At 33.7% G+C, this 17,566-nt stretch overlaps 1 protein-coding gene across 2 annotated transcripts in view; it reads right to left on the bottom strand.

The window, feature by feature from the left end:
* LOC132922250 (putative uncharacterized protein DDB_G0282133) overlaps positions 1-13,431 on the bottom strand; it is a 65,400-nt gene extending 51,969 nt beyond the window's left edge. For both annotated transcript variants that reach the window (XM_060985663.1, XM_060985664.1), the window contains exon 1: positions 12,925-13,431. The gene's annotated coding sequence lies outside the window, so the exon portion shown is untranslated. The remainder of the gene's footprint in view (positions 1-12,924) is intronic.
* Positions 13,432-17,566: the final 4,135 nt, after the last annotated feature.

Here is a 17,566-nt window from a genome sequence, read left to right as displayed (position 1 = left end):
TATATCCTGAGTTGTTCATATCTTTTGTGTACCAATTCAAATTATTGAGCAATGTTGTACTAAGTTATCGATTGTGTTCAAATTATTGTTCCGATCATAATATAATATGATTGGTAATGCGAATAATATAAAATATTGTATTACACTAACACTACACTCAATATGAAATCAAAACGTACAATATAATTATTACTTTGGACAATCTACTCGATAACAATTATAATCATTATAAATTTATTAATAATAAATAAACTTTTATTATATTATAATAATAATATAATATTATTGAATTAATTTAACCTTGAATATTATTTAAACGTCACTAATGAGAACTTAAAACCGTATGCCAATATATTGCAAGCAGACCAAAATATTTGTATAAATTATATATACCACCACACTAATAATCTAAGTGCAAAAAACACAAGCGTTACTCGTACAATATTTGTAAACATAAAATTCAAAAGTTATTACGTACGTTAAATCGTAATAAGATAATATTGTAATAGGTACGACCGGGTACATATGTTTTGAGATGTATTATGTATTTAAAAAAATGTATTATATTATGTATGTAGTCAACAAGTAATAACAATATCAAATATCTACCAGCAACGTCGAAAAGTACTGCAGAAGTGTAGACGATCGCGGCGTGTACGAAACCTGTTTATATTCCTGTGTATAGTTTCCTTTTGGCAATGGTTAATGATAATGACAATCCAACAACACGCGGCTTCTATAATAATAATATAACGTCCTCCTAAGTTGCATTATTATTGTTATTATTTGTATGTAAATCGAACGCAAACGAACGCTATATATGTACACCTATTCCGTCCTATTAGTGGATACAACTGTCTTAAGGCGATGTACGAAATTATAATAGATAGGTTTTAATGGTATTATACATAATATACTGCTGCACGTATATTCATAAGGACAAATATTATGTTTCGAAAAACCCATTAATACGCGCTCAACCCGACGATTAAAACATAAAATATGCATCAATAACATGTGGTATCACAATAATATGTACAGGGTCGTTCTTTTATAATTTTACGGCCATTTAAATTTTTACTCATTACCTATAAGTTGTTGTTAATTAATTATTCTGGTTTGAAAATCAAAACGAAATCCTCTCAAAACAATTATTATGGAATATGAAATTAAAAACTCGCGTTCTTATTTTAAAATGTAATAAAAAGAATCAATTGAAAATTAACAACGATAAAAATACTAAACAATTTTAATGTATTTTCGTGGTCATTTGTCTGTTTGTGTACTTGGGTATACATGCATAGACAGCTTAATTATTGTTATCAATTTTAGTGTTGATCGAGATTAATTTCAAATTCAAATAAATCGAAATTGATTAATAAAATAAAATTTTTTTTTGCACGACAAACAGCGAAAATCATTAAACGATTTTTAAAATCAAAAGTTGTAAATGTATAAAACATAAGATAGTTGTGTAAGTTAGCAGTTTATTTTTGCGCTGATACGGTCCAAAAAATACATGATGAAAATATGCGTTTAAACCGGTTGTAATAAATATAATGATTTGTTGGCTGAATTTCAATTATCAGACCTGTTTTAGTTTTAACGCGATACATATTGCATGCCTTATGAAGTATGTACATTGTTTTCATTCTCGAATAAAGGGTACTTTTAGACATAAAATGCAGTAGCTGGCAACGTAGTTATATTTATGGGTTAAAAAGTGAAAAAATTGATACGAAAAATAATAATAACTATTATAGTTTTTAATTAAAAATTAAACAATATTACAAATTCATTTTTTCAGTATTTCTCAAAAACCATACTAAAAACACATTGATTTGCAAAAATGAATTTACAATAATTTGAGAGTATTTTTAATAATAATTGAGTGAAACCAGGCGCATGCGCCGTATTATTTTTACTATTAACCATTAAATAACTATTATAATATTGTAATAAATTGTATAAACTTTGAATTAAATTCATCAACCTGTTCACGTGCCTAAAAATGGATGAAAATCCTTAAACTAATAATAATAGACTGTAATATAAAGAATATTTACAATTTTCATTGTTGATCTTGAAAAATTATACTGCGAAACTGGTTGTAATATTATGTAGTTTTAGTGGCCGGATACGTGTAATTTAAATTCTCGTGAGCCATAATGTTGGAGAGAAACGGAAAAAAAGCCAAAATAAAATAAAGTGTACATATTATTATAATGTTAAATTAATTTATAATACGGTGGTTTCGTGTAGTTTAATGATAACGACTGACAAAACCGGAGAACGTAAGTACGCGTCGTATACTAACGGGATTCGTCGACCCACCATCTCGGGTTACTACTGGTTTGCAGGCACACGCGCATAATATAAATTCTTATTGCACGCCGTCGTCTCCCGAGGTAATTTCGGCATTCTCGAAATTGCACTTCTTCGCATGACAACTTACACAATCGCAAAAATCACGTCACCAAATGATTTCTTTCGGTCATAACAAGATAATGTGTATCTTGAAAAGTTTAAGAGTTTTAACATTTTTGTGAAATTTTAAAACATTCAACCGGTTGAAACTTAAAATGAAAACTTTTCAGTGTCTATCATTGTCTAAATTAAAATTTCAAAGGCGCTTAAGCTGTCCTCTAACAATGTTAATAAAATAATAGGAAAACTATATTTTGAACTAAATATCGCATTAAATATTAAAATATACTATTAATTATTATTATTTTTTAATATATTTCTGTAAAATTATTAAGGTCTATTTCATAGTTACTTTATTTACGTATTAACAATTTAAAATTTAATATTTATAACATACTTAAAAAGCTATACAAATGGCTAAGTAGTTTTTGAAAATCCCGCCACCATTCAATTTTATGAATATAACAATAACTGATAACATCGATGTTTACGGTCGCGCGAGCATGGAATTGTATAATTTTAAAAGCAATATTTTCACAGCTCTATCGTAACTCATAATAATATTATGCATATATTAAACTCTAAATTTGTTTATAGGATTTTCTATAAATACCTACTATGAGTTTAAAAACCATTGATATTTTAGTGTAATATACATAAATTGTACCTACTATACATAGTAATAATATTGAGCATACTACACTTTTGATTTTTATAATATTAATTATAGTCACCTCATCGCCGGGTCATTGCATATCGCCATTCACGGCTTCTAAGACGCTATTATTCATTATAATAATACTATAAACAGGCACAATATATAAAGCAGCTACCATCACTTTCCTAGTACATTATACCTATATAATAATATGTATAGTATAATACACGCGACGGGTCAATCGATATTCTGCAAGCGTACGCTGCAACGAAGATTATATGTATACATATATACATATTATATATGTTATTATAATGACGTTTTGCACACAGTCATATACATACAATACACCTCTATATAATATAACATTATACGCACATCATCACATATCGTATCCACCGCACGTCTGGTCGGCGGGCCTCGATGTAGACGTCAACGGGGGCTCCCACAACTATATATATACATAATACACATCGTCCGCAGCCGTGTGATCGGATTATTATATAGATATAGATAGACCTATATAGATGAATAAGAATAATATATTATATCCATTATGTTCCCACATCATCGCGGCGGCGGTGACCCACTGACACGACACAATTATTACAATTATGTTAATATAATAATATATTATGAGCCGCGATCGGTGCCGACGATACTATATATTATATTTCTTATAATATACATCCGCGAACAACGCGTGGCGCGCACATTACCGCGCGCATACAATATATTAAATTATATCTAAGATATATACGTAATTACGATTTGGCGCAGAAGGCGACGATGTCCTACGACTGTTACCAGTAGCGTAACTGAGTAAAAACTAAAGTGGGATGGGGGGGGGGGGTCAAAATAATTGATTCGCCAAATTGGGAACCATACCTTAATTGTTTATTTTTATACAAGTTTCAAAACTCGTCTTATGAGTGGACTCTTATAATACCTGTTCGTCGCGAATAAATCGTGGGATGATCGAACCGAAACATCGATCGGATCGTCAAGGTCGACATGCCACCGCTACGGAAGACTTCTACAGTCGGTATAATAATAATAATATGTACGGTCGTCTCCCGGCGGGATGTATGCGCTGACATTTTTTTTTTCGTCAGCAAATCTTCAATTTTTCGGAGAAACGGGAACGACCACTTGAGCGCGCAATCGCACCGCGGTGTATTCCGATCAAATATTATTGTTAAAACTGGTTCACGCAGACGTCGTGTCCGCGTATACGCTTCAGATGCGATATAGTCATCATATCCGATTACAGACCTCGCCGACCCAGACAGACGTATGGGTGTCACATCACCACGGATTTGAGACATCTCGTCCTATAATGATAATGCGACTATCGTTTCGTATTGTTTCCAAAAATGTGTGTATTATACAACAAAGCCTGCATCGCCGCGTACAGCGTGTCCGCGATTTTGACGGTTTCACCAATATCCGTATGTAAGGTACCGCGCGTCTGTCGGAGACGTTGATAAGCATTAGCATTGCAATGATTATACTGTAGCAACACACCTCACGGAGGTCGATAGAGTTTTCATACTTTTCGATGTAGTCAATATTTATGCGCAACCGATATATTACGAAGAAAAATCAACTAGCCCTGGATTAAAGTCTGATTTTATGACGTAAACGAAAATTGAAATCGTCATTGGGTTTACGAGGGACGAGTGGAGGAAACCATAATATTTTCTAAACGATTTGTTGAGAACGGGATCGACAGACGATTTTCCGTTTATGTGTTTAACGTTTTACATTTCCCAAAATGGATTACTGCAATCGCATATATAATATATATATACGATTTAATGGATCCGTGGAATACGCGTGGTAGAGCGGTCTCCTGTCCGACGACGAAGGGTCTGTAATCGATCAATAACGGTGTACGCGTATTCCGTGCAGACCGGTTACCCGCGGATCGTCGCGGAGACAACCAGTTTTTTCTCGTTTGCTCGGTCGGCCATTTTCGACCGCATGTATACATATAGTTTTCGCGAAGACATGACTTGAATAATGATTTCACGGGGTAAAGAAAAACTCGTATAATACCTGCACTCTGACGGCCGATATAGACTTATAAATTATAATAATATATGTATGAAATATAAATATATTATAAGTATTACGTAGGTGGGAAGTACCTATACAAAAGTCATTTTTTACATACATGCGGCTACTTTAAAAACTTATTTAAAGCATATTATTATCTACGTAAACTTCTTGATTGTAATGATTTTTCAAATCTTAACCACCGTATGGCGATAACAAAGAACCATCTATATATAGCTACAGTTATAATATTATGTCGGTCGTTCGGATTGGGACGTAATATATATGCACTCCGTCGCATAGTATAAATAATAATTTATGTTGGCGATTAAGGGACGGCCGAGCTCGAAGATACATTTGCTTCGGTAAAGCTCACATTAAAGCCTTCACAATCCGAACCTATATACATCACGTGCCGACCGTTTAGACATTTTTGGAAAATTCGGCGATGTTAGGGTGACGTACAGCACAAGGTCGCTGAGGTTATATAGGTGCTGTGTACGCGGCATTCAAAACTACACTCTACGCGATAAAATAATAATAAATAATAATAATAATAATAATGACGACTACGACGATAACGATAAAACGCGCCGATGAAAACTCAGTTTCGTGGGATTACGTCAGCCCTGCTGTCCGGCCACCGGTGTAATGTCATTAATGACTAATAATGGCAGTGTGTAATTATTAATATTTTCGGAGACGCGCATGTACGCGCATATATTATATTATTACAGGTACCTACTACCATAATAATAATATCATATGGTATTATAGACGCGCGAGTCTTACAGGCACTAAAGTCGTGACCGTACCGCGCGAAACGAGCGAGGTTGATCGTGTCTCGTCGCGTATATTATTCATCATCCGCTTCCTATAGTAGTGTAGAGATATCGGACGATAGTGTTATATTATAATATATATATATATATAGTTATATACCCACACCGACGCGCTGTTCGGTGTTCGCTCGCCAGTTATATCAAATACGAAATATCTATCTGAGAGTTACGGCGAATAACTCGCCGGTGACGGTCGAGAAAAACATAATAATAAAAATAATATAATATTACTTGTAATACGCGTATTACAATATGTTTTATAACAGTTAAGACGAGTCGTCATTACTATTATAATCGTATGTACTGCGACGAAACTATATAGTATACGTATTATAATAATATGGTCGCTTATTATATTATCGGGTCGTGCAGGTCCGGACAACGGTACCGCAATCGGAGATAGATACAGTGGAGCAGTCGTGTATGTTCTGAACGATATTATTCAACAATAACTATTTTTTAACCGAACAAAAAATACTTAAAAATAATTTAACATGCTTAAAATCCGTCACTTTTATTTAAGACAATGTCATAAGTTGATAGAACACCTAACGCAGTTAAAAACTTGCCGGTATTTTTAAACAAGTATACTATATTATAAGATTCAAATTTTAAAAAGATCATTTTGTGTGTATTTAAAAAAAAAATAAATCTCAGGCGAGCCTAGTGAATTTAAAACATTAGAAGAGGTGTTGCACTTGCATGGCTTTAATAGACGGCTTATGCCTATAATGATACGGTTATACGCGTATATTATAATTTACGTGTCTCGAGTCCGCGAACCGACCGACCGGCACAAACGATGGCGACTCACGGTATATAGGTACCTGGCCTATAGGCATGCTGTCCTACGGCTGCGGAGTAGGTATAATAATATCGTTTTCATGTTTCGGATAGGATATATATGAATAACAGAAATAAAAAACTGCATCACGATGAGATCGTAAAAAATGGAAAAAAAAAATAAATAAAAACGGGAAGAAAAAACACACAACGCACATAATATATAATAATACATATATACGCGCGTGTGTATAATATAACATGTACATATGTAATATTGTCATCGTAAAATCATTGCTTGTTTTATGGACAACGAACCCGACGACGCGTTGAGAGTGTCGTATATTATAATAATATAGTCTCGCGCGTACTATATCGTGTGTGTATCATCGTTATCTTCTCCTTGCCTGCCCGGTCAAAAACAAATATTATATTATACGCTTTCAAACGCGCCGAACAATATATATAATACGTATAGTCGATATATATACGTGTACACACATATAATAATATTGTAACACCCGTCGACTGCGCCGTGTGCTGCAGGTAATGTGCGTTTTTTCCTACCGTGTTTGCATTTCCCTCGCCCTCGAATGGAACGCGGCGGCGGCGGCGGTCGATTATCGTTTACCGACACTTGTCATCATTATCGTCGTCATCATCTCATGTTTTCCCGTTCGACTCCGGGACACCACGGGGAAGACCGATAAAAACGAACGACAGGTTGCCACTTGGCAGAAATTCAAGGTGGACATACGATATTTACCACAGTTTACCGCAAACCCGCGTGGAGCCTTACTATTTTTTTTTTCATTTTAAAGGTATACCTACTTCGTTCAAACCAATTACCTGCCTATAGCTATCGTTTTTTCGAAAATGATTTAAAAAAAATATATATTTACATGTATTTTATTGTGACATCATATGTCTTGCATTATATCATAGATTTAACACAACGTATTTTTTTTGTAACTAACGTATATGATATTATTTAAATACTTGACGACCGACCTAATAATGCAATACATCAAGAAAATTGTGCAAAGAAGCTTATCCATTTCGTGGAGGGTGTCGAAATTATACTTTTGCACTGATAAATTATTGTTTGTGAGAGAGCGGGAAGTTATAGATTAAATACTTAAGACAAAAACTAAATATATACACATACACATACACACGCGCACAACAGATCACACGCGATGGTGCGTTTTGACCGCCACGAAAATAACGTACGCAGGAGATTGTTCACAAGCTCGATCGAATAATATGCAGCAAAATTCAGAAGACAAAAAGAGCATTTTCGAGCTGTAACCGTTGTTATCTCAATCTACATATACACGTTCCATAGACGCCGTACAGGAGGTACGCATTTAAATATTCTTTAATGAATGCAAAATGTGAATCACGTCTAACGTCTATATATATGTATGCATGAAGCCGGATATTTGCTAAATTATTTGCGCTGCTCGGGTTTTCTTATGTATATTTTTTTGTGAGTGCATGTGTATGTGTGTGTGTGTGTATAGTGACGAGCAATTTGCATCGTAATGTACCGATTCAAATGATGACCGGCAGAAGGCACACGGAAATTATGATTTTTTTTTTTCTTTTCACGATAATATAATAATACGTACACGACGAGTGGATTTTGAAAAGCTGACAGGTCGACGACTACGATGGTGGCTGTATATAACGTACCACCTTCCGAAACGATTGTTGTACACGCGCGTTTAATTCTCACGCACACAACGCTGCGTCGGTCATTTACAAAGTTAAGGTCGAGTGTATACAACACACTGTTTTCGTTGAACCGTACACGTGCAATATATATATATATATATATATCAAACGTGCGTAGGGATTCAAAAATCGAAATCCCCCTTCCGCGGTCATTAGCAAGATTTCAGAACAACAAAATAATAGCACCCGGCGGACAAATCAATTTTGAACCCATTCTACTAAAACGGGGATATATAGACGACCTTTAACCGCGCACGAGCGCACCAAAGGTCATGGATGGGGGACCGCTCGCGAATATACTCTGCTGAACAGTGCAAAGGGTGATCACCATTAATCATCGAGTCGAGGGGACACTATACCGTGTAATATATATTGCACGACGAACGATACATCGGGGGTGTGAGACTGACGAATTATACGTATACAAACAGCGCGAAATATCGAACGAAACGGAAAATTAACAACATTTTCGTTTAAATCATGGGAAAAAGTGTGATTTTTTCGTACCCATATAGTATTTATAATAAACGATTATATAGGTATTATAAATACAATACTACATAACAGTAGGTATATCGAGAACTGAGATCGACGCCACTTGTTGTCGGTTGGTATAATCGAAAGCGATGAATAAAAATTCAAACTGAATTTAAGGCATCAGTAGTAAATAAATAAATAAAATATTTTAATATAATTGACTGTTGGTAGATCCGTCCGTATGACATTACGCTTAAAAGCGATTTGAAGACAATTTATCTGTTTAAAATTCGTGAAATTCTTAAAAAAAAACCTATAAGTACCTCAAGCACTATAGTTATTTTTAGGCTCATAAATAGTTACAAACTTTAAGAAAACCACTGTCGTTGTCGTAGAGTGGAGATTATATTTTATTATATAAAGAAATACAAATTTAAGTTCCGACACGTGTTGGTGTAGTTTTTCTCCGGGAAAATACAGCACTGCAAATAAAATTGACCGACCACACCAGGCGATTCACGATAATATTCGGCTGCATAATGCATTATTTGAAGGATATTTCTAAATTAATTTTACGATAGGTAGTGTTAATTAAAAGGTAAATAATTTCTCGAAGTTTTATGACCGCCTCGTAATTTTAATAATCTTCTTAAAACAACGATTGTACCGTGAGATAATCATCCGTTATAAAATAAGTAGCATGACCTGTAATTATCATCACCATAGAAACCAGTCTTTCAGACGTGTCACTTAATTTATGTCATAATAACATTTGTACCTGTTTAATACGTATACACATACGCCTATTCACGACTACTCTTATTGTTCCCTTCAAAGTTAAATAATTATAAACGATACGATAACGATAATATTGTGTCAAATCAACTCGTCGGGTGCCAGTAATTATATTATAATATATACACACACGTCGTAAACAGCGTAATATAAAACTCATCGTTTTGCGGGCCCGTTTAAGATTTTTCGCTCTATGCAAACACATGCAGTCTGTCGACGTGATTTTGAACTGTCATCTCTGAATATTTATAGTTTAGATCGATAGCCAATAAAATTTTATAACGACAATGACCTACTGAATATATCGCGGGACATCGACTCATTAACCGAGTTTGGACTGATCCCCGACCATGCGTCACCCGAGACTTTTGGGCTACTGGAAAATGAGATGGACGCGATCGATATAATTGATTACAGAAGAAAAAAACATGTTTGTAGTGCTGCAAGTGGAATGTCGACCAAACATAACGGAAGATTATTAAGTGCTTCGGAAAATACAAGAACTGGTTTTGAACACCGGATACTTAACAAACTCGTCTCACCTTGGCCGCTATTTATAAAATATTATGTACTGTTCCCCCCAGACGTATTATTTGCATTCGACCAAAAGTGTTCACGCTTTCGAGACTTGTGTACACCGCGCGTATTATTATACGGCCTAGGGCTGTTGACTTTATTACGTCTCATGTGCGATCTTTGGTGTATATGTGTGTGTGTGTGTGTGTGTGTGTGTATAATTTATTGTCATTTACAAATTGCAATGCCGAATGAATTTTAATTGCTTTTTTTTTTACTCATAAATCGATTGGTATTTTATAAATTATAAAAGTTTCCATGTATACCACGCGTGAACGTTGCACAGCTATAGGTGTTCTTCGTTAGAGACTCGCGATTGTTCTTTAAAATCTATCAATCCTTAAAACGTCCTAATATAATGCAATCCACGTGATTGGTCCAACAAGTCTTAATGAAGCGTTAAATTTATCAAATATTTGTGCAAGCGGTACCACTACTGTACATAAAATTGTTTATATTGAACCTCAATTTTCATTTTACTATTTTTATGAAACATTCGTCATTTGTGTCAAGGTATATGGAAATAATTACTGTATCTATATATAGTGGTCGGTAAAATATAATAGACAGTGAACACAGTATTATTTAATTCTAAGATAATTATTATCGTTTTCATCAATGATAAGAAAAACTTATAATATTATATAAAAAATTTGGTTGTGTGCGCATTTTATGTGATACTATCTTATTTTGACTATGTATAGTGGACATGATGTGGGCTTAGATTTAAAATTGATTTAAAATTATATTTAAACCCTTTTTCTATAATAAATAAAGTAAAAGTATAGTAATTTCTATTTCTGTCGTATTCTTAGTTATTATTGAAATATTATTTTATATCGGATACAAAATACAAAACTTTTTCTAAATAATTTAATGACGTATAATTATTGTTTTAACGTATTTTTAACAATATTTATTGTTATAATAACAGCAGTCATATATTAATAATTAACATATTGACCATATTATTGTCTGGTTAGGCTAGTTATAGATTAAGATACGATTAACCGTTTAAGAATGAACCTACGTCATATTTTATTAATTTATTAAATGACCTAAAATACTTTAATCTGAGTCAATGCAATTATGAAATAGTATAGAAAGATCTTATTATATAATTATAAACCCACATTTTATATAATTATCAACAATTTAAAGAAATGTATATAATGTATTTATTATATATGAAACCAATACAATATATTTAATGGAAATACTCGTATAATATATGATATAGTAAAATTTATTTTTCTTATCTACCTACGATGACGTTTTAAAAGCTTTAGAAAATTCTACAATATATTAAATAAAATTATGAGTTTCTTTTTTTTGAAAATTTAATATTTTTATTGTTTTAGATAATCAAGATACTTGTATAACTTAACTATCTATTGGAAAAATTATTATGCAACAACGTATATAATGTATTTTTTAAATGTACAACATTTTTAATCAATTTGTTTTGTAAGAGCGAATTAAAATTTATACATTTTTTTCAATTCTTTATCAAATAATAAATAAAAAATATTTAATTTGTAAATAATTAGTATAATCATCACCAGTATACACTATACCTAATAATATAAATATTTAGTTAGTAAAACAAAATAATCTAAACACGTATACTATGTATGTTCTATATAACCGGAATATTACAAATTAATTATTGGTTAAATTTTAGTAATTTTTATTGAAGTTTCTAGTGATTTTTTGTTATTAATTATTTTATAATTATACACTAATAATAAATGTATTTTTTTTTTTTTTTATCAAAACGGCACATTTTATAAGTTTTTTTATGTATCTACATTTTTTAGTTTTTATCACGAATAAAAGTATTTATTATTATAATTTTTGAAAATTAAATCTGTCAAACGGTATATTGTTCAAAAAGTATTCTAATGCTGCGCTACCCGTAGCGTTTTCACGTCTGTTTACACGATTCGATATGCATACACGTATTTTATTAACATTCTCTGATACATTTTTTTGAATAAAATTGATGAATTAATGTTTATAGAATACGTACTGGAATCTGTTCAAAAACTAAGAGGAATGGAATATTACATATTTGTATATATCCTCAATAAAATAATATTACGATTTTTAATATTAAAAAAAAAAAATTATTTTTTTTTTTTTTTAAATAAAATCTTCTGTCGTAAAATACATGTCCAAACATTAATTGATACAATACAAATTATATAAATTACAACAGAAAATTAAAAATGCTTGTGTATAATCAATTAAGCGGTTTATAGATACTTGTGCACATCTCATCATCATATATTTTCAAATAAATATATTTTTTTCAATAAGCACAAGTCTCGTCTTATAACGAATAAGTAATTTTTCGACTAGAGTAAAAATAGTTTGCATATGTTTGACGCATCAAATTTTGGGGAAACAGAAAATAAAACACCTTCGCACGAAGGGGTGGGTTCTGCTTAAATATATTAACACAGTACCTATATAGTAGTAAATTAATGCTACTTAGAGGATTTTGTGCGTATAACAAGCGGAAAATTAATATTATAAGAAAAAAAAAATTCGTTTACTGACCTTCCACAAAACGATTTTTTGCAGCCGTTTCCGATTTCCGGCGGTTGCAACGTATACGACAATATTATCGTCTCAAGTCTACTGCGATGATAACGATAATATATAGGACGATGGTGTGCGACAGTCAATTATGCCGCATCCCAAGCCGTGCAGCGAGTAAGTGCCGCGAATGGACGGCGGCAATAATATTGTACAGTTTGTTGCGATATTTTATTATCGAAACGACAACAACAATATATAATAATAACAACAATGTATAATTATCTCGTCGCGAAAAATAACAATATATTACAATAATATAATATAATATTATATTATAGAATAGCACCGCGACGACGACAATAGTAATATAATATTATTATTATTATTATTATTGTTACGATCGTGTGTGCGTACGGCGCGCGTGTTGGGACCACAGTGATCAGCCGGCAGCAAGCGGCGGCGTTACGGGACAACGAACCGACGACCACTGACGGTGACGACGAGACCACTACGACGACGACGGCGACGGCGAAGACGACGACGACGACGACGATGATGATGATGGGCACCGCCGCCGTCGTGGAGCAGTTCTTCGCGCGTCGCCTCCTCTTCCCCTACCGCCGCCGACGTGTACGCGCGCACCGCCCGGCGCGCCCGCGGTGGGGGGTAACGTCGCGCGCCCCGCGAGAGAGACACTTTCCGCCGCCGCCGACGGTTTTCTGTCAAGTACTCAAGTTCAAGATCGGCGGCGGCGGCGGTGGTGGCGGTGGCGGTGGACGCGCGACGTCCGTCTTTCGGCGGTGGGCCGGTGGTGGACGGATGCGGCGGCGATGGTATAGCGAACGGCTGGCCGCCGGGGCTTGCGCAATATTGTACGGCGGCGCGGAACGAGAGGTGCCGTTTTTCGACGCTCCTCCCCCCCCATACGCCGGCCCGACCCCTCACCGCCACGCGCGCCCTCGTCTGCCGGTGCAGCAGCCGTGATCTGCGGTGCATATATATATATATGCGTTATACACACGGCGTGCACCTGATTACCGACCGTATATTATATTCTTATATACATATATTATTATAAACTACGCGCGACCACCACGGTGCATCGTATTGATTCGGCGGCGACTGCAACGACGGTCGTTATGAGTGCGCGCTAGTTGCATTTCCGTCGATGCTGCAGTCATATAGTCGTATATAGTAATATTATATTATATGTTATGATGATAGTACATGCTACGCCATCGCGCGCGCGTGCCAAAGTCTATAATGTACTGTGTATACTCGAGGAGGTTCCCTTGTGGACGGATTACGTATTATGTTCGATATGAAAAAAAAAAAAAAGTATCGAATATCTATGTATATGATATTATCTACTGTTCGACGAGAAGGACGTGACAGTCTCGGTGGGTCGAGAACCTGTAACATTTTAAATTGAATGAACGAAACGATTCGCTCGCCTACAGGCTATATACGTGCAGTAGAATATACGACGGTATATACAGCTCATTTGTTTCGATGCCAATGCGAGTTCGACACTTTTGTTCTCCTCATTTGCATGAAAGTGCCACGATGTAAAATTATAATTATCGCACCAAAACAATATTAATACAGTTCAATAGTATTGATAATTAAGATATTTGAAAAATTTACTATTTTATTATCATTCATAAAACAAACAATAAATTATTCATAAATCGGAATCATTCTTTTTTTATAATTTGGGTATTTGTTAACCTTACACAGGAAAAAAATATAATCGGCAGTCATCGACGAAATATATTTCGTCGTACAATATATTTCACGGTATTATTATCGATGCGTTTTTCGTTTTTTTTTTTATAAATTTTATTATTTCACAAACATCGATTTATCACTCTCAGACCGTAGTATATATTATATTATATACATATAATAATAATATGTATATTGTATATAAATATACGCATGCGGCCGTGCACACACAGACAAGATCCGTTCGCGGTATTCTACATTTCCACCGTCGTGTGAAACACAACATTATTAAATATAATATACTCACTCGCCGCCGGACAGTGTGTAAACCTTTTTCCTATATTATATATTTACACACCCAGGCTCTTAAATAAATTAACTCGCGCGCACCATAACGGATTTGCGTCCACACCAGTGATGACCGTCGTAATATTATATAATATTATTGTGGGAAAACGTTTTTTTTTTTCAAAACGTTTTTTTTTTCTTACCGTTTAACGTTTAAACGTTTTGTGTTTACCGTAAAAATTATTATTTTATAGGCTCTCCACCGGTGTAAATAGTTAACGCGCGAATACGCTGTTTAGCTTGGGGCTCATGCAGTAGTAGTAGTATACTATATAATACGTTAAAGCTATTTCGTATTTTGTGCATTATAAATGGATATGAATATTATACGTGTATTATTACGATTAATTCAAATAACATACACGAGTATATGGTGCTCTTTTTACTGATTTTTAGTTGTCAATTATATCTATGTAAATTACAGTTTGAATAACTATTTAGTATATTTTACACGTTAACGAAAATGCACATTTATTTATCAGTGGTTTTTATGACAACCCATATTTAATTTCAAAACTAGAATTACATATTTTTCTAAAAATGTTGATGTATAAATACCAAATATTTAAGTATTATTAAGTATTATAATTATATATACATATACATTTATAAGTATTTAGATAGATGGATGGAATTAAATGGTAATAGATATACTCCACTAAGAGTATTTTAATCCACTACTCCATCACTGGTAATAAAAAACTAAATATATTCTCCAATATTCGATAATATTTAAAATTCTTATGTTGAAATAAAAACTTTAGGTGTTGTTTAAAAATATTAAAAACGACTATGTATAGAAAAATGTATATTTCTTTGTAGTGTTAAAAACACTTAAATTTATATAAACATTTACTTAGAAAATTAGTTTGGCCAGTCAAATGGATCACAACGTAAAATACGCTACGACTGCATATAATATATATATTAGTTTCTACGTATTCAATATACGATTATTCATACTCCGCATCAAACAATTCTATAATGTTTTTTTTTCCGACTCTCGGCTACAGTGTTTATTATTTATAATATAATATATAATAATATATTGTTATTTATTTAGCGATGACTTCAAAAAGAACGGGTTTAGGCCTTGAAAACGCAATTTGTACCTACTCCTCCTCCGATTGTCAGATGACGCGCCGCGTCCATGTACGTGTATATAATATTCTGCGATTGACAATAATCATATTTTCTATGCGTGCGTGCAGCTGCGGCGTACAAAAGCAGAAATATCGTAAATCCGCTTATTCATATTGTATACTATTATATAGGCAATAGTTATATGGTTTATAGATATGTCGTTACGATGCCTATTACTATAGTATATGTAATACACATTACGCGCGGGCGGTCTTGACGTTTAATTTTTCACGTAAATCCGTTTCTGTGGTCGAAAACCGCAGCCGTCGTCGGCCTGAAATGATGGCGTATTTTATTCCGAACTATAAAATCCTGCGTAGAAGATGTAATATAGCGTGTTTGTTGGAAAAAATCGATAGATGTACGGCAACCATAATATAATAAGTCATGGAAAATGTAATTATTGCGTTAAGGGCATCACTCATAGATTAATTTTATGTATATCACTACATTAACGTTATATAGTAGTATATATACTGTCCCTGGCCACAAATCAATAAAAACCGGCCTGTGATTTAATAACGCGGTATAGGTATCTGATATAATATACTATTTAATTACTTTTACATTACTTGCAGAAATCGTCATAAACTCGCGTAGACACTAACGCGCTTATGCAGCGTTTTTTCGAACCAGATTAATTAAATCACTGTGCGTACTATAATTTTATTTATGTTCGTTAAAGTTCTTTTATAGTAAGTAGGTACCTACTGATCTTCCGTGTCGTACGGTCCGCGCGCTATACAGCTACATATAACGTATAAAAATAACTGAATTTAGAATTTAAATAATACGGAAAAGTAAAAATATTTGATTAAGTCAACAATAATTATTGTAGAATTATAATACGTGACGACAGTATTATTATTATTAATCGTAATATATTATAAATGAATGATATGAAATAGAGTCGAAAACTTTTAGCGTTTTACGGCCGCTGAACGTCATCCACAAGAAGAACCAATCTATACATATACATACAATGTGATTAATTATTATTTCTCCGTCCCGCGTGTTATACTCGTAAGTCGCAGGTAATATTATATATTCATTCGGACCGAAACCCGCGTATTTAATTAACGCCGCGGTGGTCGTGTTTATCACAATAATAATAAATTATGGTCAAAGCATTGTAGATGTATAATAGTAACCAGATACGCGTTTGTCGGCAACGGACTTTTTTCTTCGCGGTATACACATCGTTTGATAATCACAATATTATATCATGGAAGTTCCCACGACAACATATAGTACGCACATGATAGATACACACATCACATACACGGCGCACCGGACATTGTATTATGAATAATAATATTATTATCTTTCCGACACGTTTGGCTGATAGATTATTTATAATGTCGTTAATAAATCTGCACCGCTCACGTCTGGCGGTTTGAGGGTTCTCGCGTCAAGTTTTCGCTTGCTCAACCGTAAGTTG

This window comes from Rhopalosiphum padi, chromosome 2, assembly GCF_020882245.1.
Source record: "Rhopalosiphum padi isolate XX-2018 chromosome 2, ASM2088224v1, whole genome shotgun sequence".
Classification (NCBI taxonomy): Eukaryota; Metazoa; Arthropoda; class Insecta; order Hemiptera; family Aphididae; genus Rhopalosiphum; species Rhopalosiphum padi.
This window is presented reverse-complemented; position numbering and strand designations above follow the sequence as displayed.